The sequence below is a fragment of the Rhyacophila brunnea genome, unplaced genomic scaffold, assembly GCF_057557595.1.
Source record: "Rhyacophila brunnea isolate RB1 unplaced genomic scaffold, BYU_Rbru_1.0 scaffold_1, whole genome shotgun sequence".
Lineage (NCBI taxonomy): Eukaryota > Metazoa > Arthropoda > Insecta > Trichoptera > Rhyacophilidae > Rhyacophila > Rhyacophila brunnea.
In genome coordinates, this window is record NW_028232751.1 from 37,233,491 (window position 1) to 37,239,493 (window position 6,003).

Sequence of the window (6,003 nt, forward strand, 5' to 3'; positions counted from 1 at the left end):
CCAGATGAAATCTTCAGAACTCGTATTTTATTGTTATTAGAATATGTTTGGCCTTATGGCATTCCTTCATCAAGGATTATAGTCCAAAGGTATCATTCACATTGGTATCGAAAGTCCCAAAGGTTATAATAATTAAAAGAAACTCGATTTATTGTTATTATCCATACACCACAATTAGTAAAAAAAGAAAAGTCAAATCAATTAATATTCGAAGTTCACAGTTCGAAGTCTCAATAAACAAGAGTCAACTAATATCCGAAGTCACAAAAATAACCACATTTATTACTGATTAATTAAAAATTAATTCGAATATTATTATTTAATTATTTTAAAATTAACTTGATTATTATTAACTAATTATTTAACATTAACTTAATTATTTCTAATTAGTTATGCAGACGAGATCGTGAGGGTCCCGGGGCAACAAGGCGTCGCAGAGGCGACTCCCGGAACCCACAAAACAGACTGATCATCGGATTTTAGAACCTTGCCTTTTTATCCGTTAGGGGTGGTCGTATTTCTTACCAATTCACACCGATCACCGATACCGCCATATGCCACACATTTATATAAGGTTGACGGATGTCAGTCTATCAACCAAACATATAGTGATATCGATGTACATAATATGATTAATATTAATATTACTTTAATTACATTAATTCCTTAATTACTATATACCACTAACGCCCGTCTATACATCTCGCTTTATTATTTGACTAACCCATTGCATATCTATATTAAATTTACCTATTATATTACAATTTACATTACACAATACATTACAAATCAAATCATATCTTACATTTAATCTAACTTATTTACCCTTTAACTAAACATGTATTTAATCTAAATTTAATCCTATTACCTTATATTTACATGGTCTGCGACCGACTTATCTCCTCCACAGCTCACCTTGCGGAGTGCTAACACTCGACAAGGCAAACTATGGGACTTCTGCATACATTAATATTGTTCGGCTTTGTCGAGGGTCGTAATCATTCCACCGGTGGCACATTGACTACCAGGATCAGACCGAGCGGCTGGGAGGCACTACTCCTTATGGGAGCGCCCCCCACAGGGGCGGAAAATTCAGTGTGCGACATCAGCCAACAGGTCAATCACAGAGAAAAAGTATAAATATTATAATAAATAATATTATAATAAAATAATATGCGATGGTCCCATTAACAGGCGGACACAAATAATAAAACAAATTATATTAGATCAAATATTAGGTACAGATGGAGCTGTAAAGAATATTATTAGAGAGTTATTGAAAATAGTTAAAAAGAAGAAAAACATAAGTATATTATAATAATATTATCTAGACTCTAGATCAGTGGTGCTCAATCTTTAGTCTATTTCGAGCAAATTAAGAATTTAAAAATTTTAGGCGAGCCACACATAGGACGATGACCTTTTTCTTGAAAAAATCAGCACAATAGGTAAAAGAAAACACAATAATATAACACTACTACTCTGTAAATTTATATTTTCAGACATTGCTTCTCTACGAGTGACTGAATTTCTTGATAATTGAACATCTTTAATAGCTGAAATAATTTCCTTCTTATTTTTAAATTCTTGAAACAATGTTTCTGACGCAGTAAGCATTGCTTCTTTAATTATGTTGTCGTCAAAGTCAAAGTATTTTTTGTGCATTGCAAATATACCTATGTGCAGTACTATATTTTTTTATGATCCGTTGTAAAATGTCGTTCTACGTTGCACTTTTTTCCAATAGCAATCGTTGAACCGCAAATCAAACATACATTTTTTTGCTTTAAGCGCGACCCAAACCGAGGTGCATGTCACCGTGCTTGTCGCCTACTATCATGGGCTGCCGCAACGGGAAAAAAGTGTGTAATGTCGTTGTTCTTGGTGTTTAAAAGATTATCAGACTGATGATCCCATCCCGTAGCAACATTAAAACAAGAATGAGGGCACTTCACGTTGAACTGCACTGCATCGGCACCTGCATGACGTTTTGAACGTTTTTATCATATTCCACATGCCTGCACTTTTCGAATGTCATGTCAAAATCACGATTTTTTTTGTTTTTAGCAGTTTGGCACTATGTATTTTCTATGAGAATGTTGTCTATTATCTATGGTCTGCAAGTTGGGTTCTATTAAAAATATTATCTATGGATGTCATGTCAAACGTAATTTTGACATTCGACTTTATTAAAATTTTTGGAGGATGACGAATGGATGGCTAAACTTGCATATATGGCGACCATGTTTGGTCTTCTTAATGAACTTAATCTTTCTCTCCAAGGATCTACAAATATATTCACATTAAGAAATAAAATAGATGGATTTAAAAAAAGTTGATTTATTGGAGAAGTCGTATACAAGATGAAAACATTGAAATGTTTCCGCTTTTGGAAGAAATTATTGATGTAAACCGAAAATTTATATTGAAAATAATTGAACATTTAAGGGGATTAATCAAAAATTTTAATCACTATTACCCCGATAAAGAAGATCCTCGTAAAGGAAATTTGTGGATTCATAACCCTTTTATAGAAGACATTAATTCACGCTCACTTAGTAATCAAAAAAAGGAAAAGCTTATCGATTTGTCTTCTGATGCTACTCTAGTGTCGAAATATAAAACAAATACTTTGTTTCAATTTTGGATTTCCCTGAATGAAGAATATCCAACTTTAAGTTGTAAAGCTATAAAACTATTATCTGCATTTTCGACAACATATTCGTGTGAGAAGGCTTTTTCGAGCATGAAACTAATCAAAACAAAACAAAGAAACCGTATGGATGTGAATGCATTGCTTCGTCTTGCTGAAACTACGCTGAAGCCGCGGTTATCAATTATTATAGCAAATAAGCAGCAGCAGAAGTCACATTAACTCTTATTCCAGAGGTTGCTTTTTAAAATTCTGGAAGATCTATAAATAATACTGAAAACTTATATAATAATTGATTTTTATTATTTCGATAAACAATCAAATTTTTTGTTGTATTTTATGAATTTTAGAATTATAGTTTTTTGTCACTGTCTGCTTATACTTATCCTATACGATCGGGCCAGACGCAATCTGCCAATGTCATTTGAGCTTTATATCAGCATACTGTGTTGCAAAATTAATTGTTTAGAATAAAAAATCAATTATATAAATATTTGTTATTTCAATGTTGATGGTCCGCAAAACATTTTTTGAATTTTTGTTTTGATCTAGAGAAGACAGGCAATATAAGAAAAGTGAAATACAATAAAAAAGCAGTTCTTCAGATACAATTAGTCGTGAATTTTGGAGCAACTTAATTCAAAAGTGGCAATAGAACAAAACTGATCCACTCAATCAATATGAAGGTTCAAGTTTCTGCAGTCGAGTAGTTGTAGTATGTAGTAGATATGTATGAATGTACAGGAGTGAGAAAATGTGAGGACAAATATTTACTCTGGGTACCTACATTAAATTTCATATTAGACAGTAAGTATTGTGGGCATTCCAAATGGTTATTGCTTAATTTGAAGATAAAATTAAAGTCAGAAATAATATGCCATGTTTCTAAAGATTGGATTTTGAAATGTGCCATTTGGGAAGAATAAATGAGTAAGTTAGTTATGAACATTGCTGAAAGACAGATGGTTTAAAAAGCGTTTTTGTATTCATTCCAATCTGTTAACATGAATAGTATAGTGGGGGTTCCATACTGAACTGCAGTATTCGAGTTGCGATCGTACTATAGAGTTTTAAAGAAGGTTTTATGAAATCCTTCAATCGCCTCAAAATAAAACCCAATATTGAATTGGCTTTGGAAATAATCGAATAAAAGTGGTAGTGGAATGTCAAAGTGAAATCAATAATAACCCCGAGATTGCGGATTTGCAACACCTCGGTGAGCACCTTGCCATCTATATAGTATTTTGCCTGGTATGGAAAATGGTGATGAGGGAATTTCATGTGAAAGCACTTGTGGGAGTTAAGAATCATGTGATTTTCCATGCACCACTTATGAACATTATCTAAGTCCTTCTGGAAAAGAGAAATGTCAACAATATTTTGTAATTCCTTGTAAAGGTTCAGTCATCGGCGTATAATAGATTAGAATTAGGAATCACTTTTGTAATGTCATTAATAAAAATGCAGAAAGGTCCTAGATGTGAGCCTTGTGGTACACTCGATGGAACTGCGAACGCGTCAGACGAATGGCCGTTGACTAAGACACTTTGTGAACGGTCAATTAAATATATGTACAGCCATGATAAGAAGGGGCCATTAAAAATCAAGTAGCTGAGTTTTTTGTACAGTAGTTTGTGAAGTTTTACTGAAAGTATGTAAATTGAGTGAACTTGTTTACCAGAATAAATAAATTTTCCAGGTAGTAACTAAGTTTGATGAAGTTGATCGTCACGGTAAAAATCCATATGGAAAGTTGGTGAAAGATTGTTTGACATGATGATAAATAATTTTGTGAATAATCTTCTCAAATATTTTTGCCAAAGATGAAAGCGTCGATATATTACATATGAATTATCTTACATAAAAAAACATCATCTCAAGTTACGCCGTACTTTTTTTATGAAAAAAAAAATAATTACATGGAAAAACATACCAAGTATAGATACTATACACCCTATAAAAAATATAAACGGGAAAAATCATAACAAAATAGATGTAATATTTTAGTAGTCAAATATAACGTGGAAAAACACTGTCATTTAGAGTGTTAATTCCTAAATTAATTTCATGCAAAAGTTGATTGTTTGCTTAACGGCCCACGTGCGCCGCGCGTAGGTCAAAATGGAGGATTTTGGGATTTTCAGAGCATGATCCTGGACATTCCTTAAACGTTGTAGATAATCTAATTATATACTTTTGAAGCCTTATTATTCTTTATATTTATTTTAAGCATTTGATGACTGCGTAAAGTATTTTTATTACATAAAATAGTATTCTTTTAAACTTCTCGATCTAATGTTTTAGAATATAGTCATATTTCAGTACATCCATGTGTAGTGGTGTTAAGATTTTTTGATTTATTAATTTTTAAACGCATTTATAAAACCATTAGTAAAAATAATTTTAACATGAATATAGTGAAATATTTACGATAAAAAATTATATTTTATAATCTCTGTGATGCCAAATTTGACAAGAATTAGGCATTTTATTATTCAAAAAATGATCACGTTTAACACATTTGAAGATAATTCTAAAGATACTGATTATAAGCTATGTCTCTGACCATTCAAATGTGATAAACATCCTACGAATAATGATTGTTTTATAATAATTATTGACCTAAGAATAAGGTAGTATTTTTTTGAAATACACCATTTCTATTGGCATTTTCCAGTGGTTAAGCTACAACATACGGCCGTAGCCATAAGTTGACAAACGATAATTAATGAAGTTGGGAGTAAGATCATGTTAACGCGCATGGTTGAGCGTTTTAAAAAAAAAGATTTTTTTTCGGTTAGGTGCAGTAAGTAAGGTAATCAGTAAGTAGCTCTGTAGGTAAATAATACCGAGATGTTATTGTTATCCATTTATGAAACCTACAATTAAAGTGATAATAAAAATTTCCCATGCTTCGGCCTTTATTTGACGATTTTTATAATTTGCGTCACTTAAATCATTTAACAATCTTCTCTCTCGTACTAAATCGATTAATTTTTCTGATCCCAACATTGCAAAGGTTGAGAGGTACGGAGTTCTGTGTAATTCCTGGAATAAAACTAGAACGCAAGCGTTCTCATTGAATGGCGCGGTCTGACTGCCTGCTGTGTGCACACTTTTGATACAGTACAGAGAACGCTGAACTCTGAACGTGGAACGCAGAACGCCTGACTGCTCTCTGTCTTTTAAAGGCCTTACTTTGTTAATTTTATTATTGTTTTATGGTTAATATTTACATTACTTTTTTACAACATTATTAATCAACAAGTATATTATACACAATTACATACTAAACACGTTTTTCACAAAGTGTAAACACATTGTGCAAACAGTTAAGTAATTAAACTTTA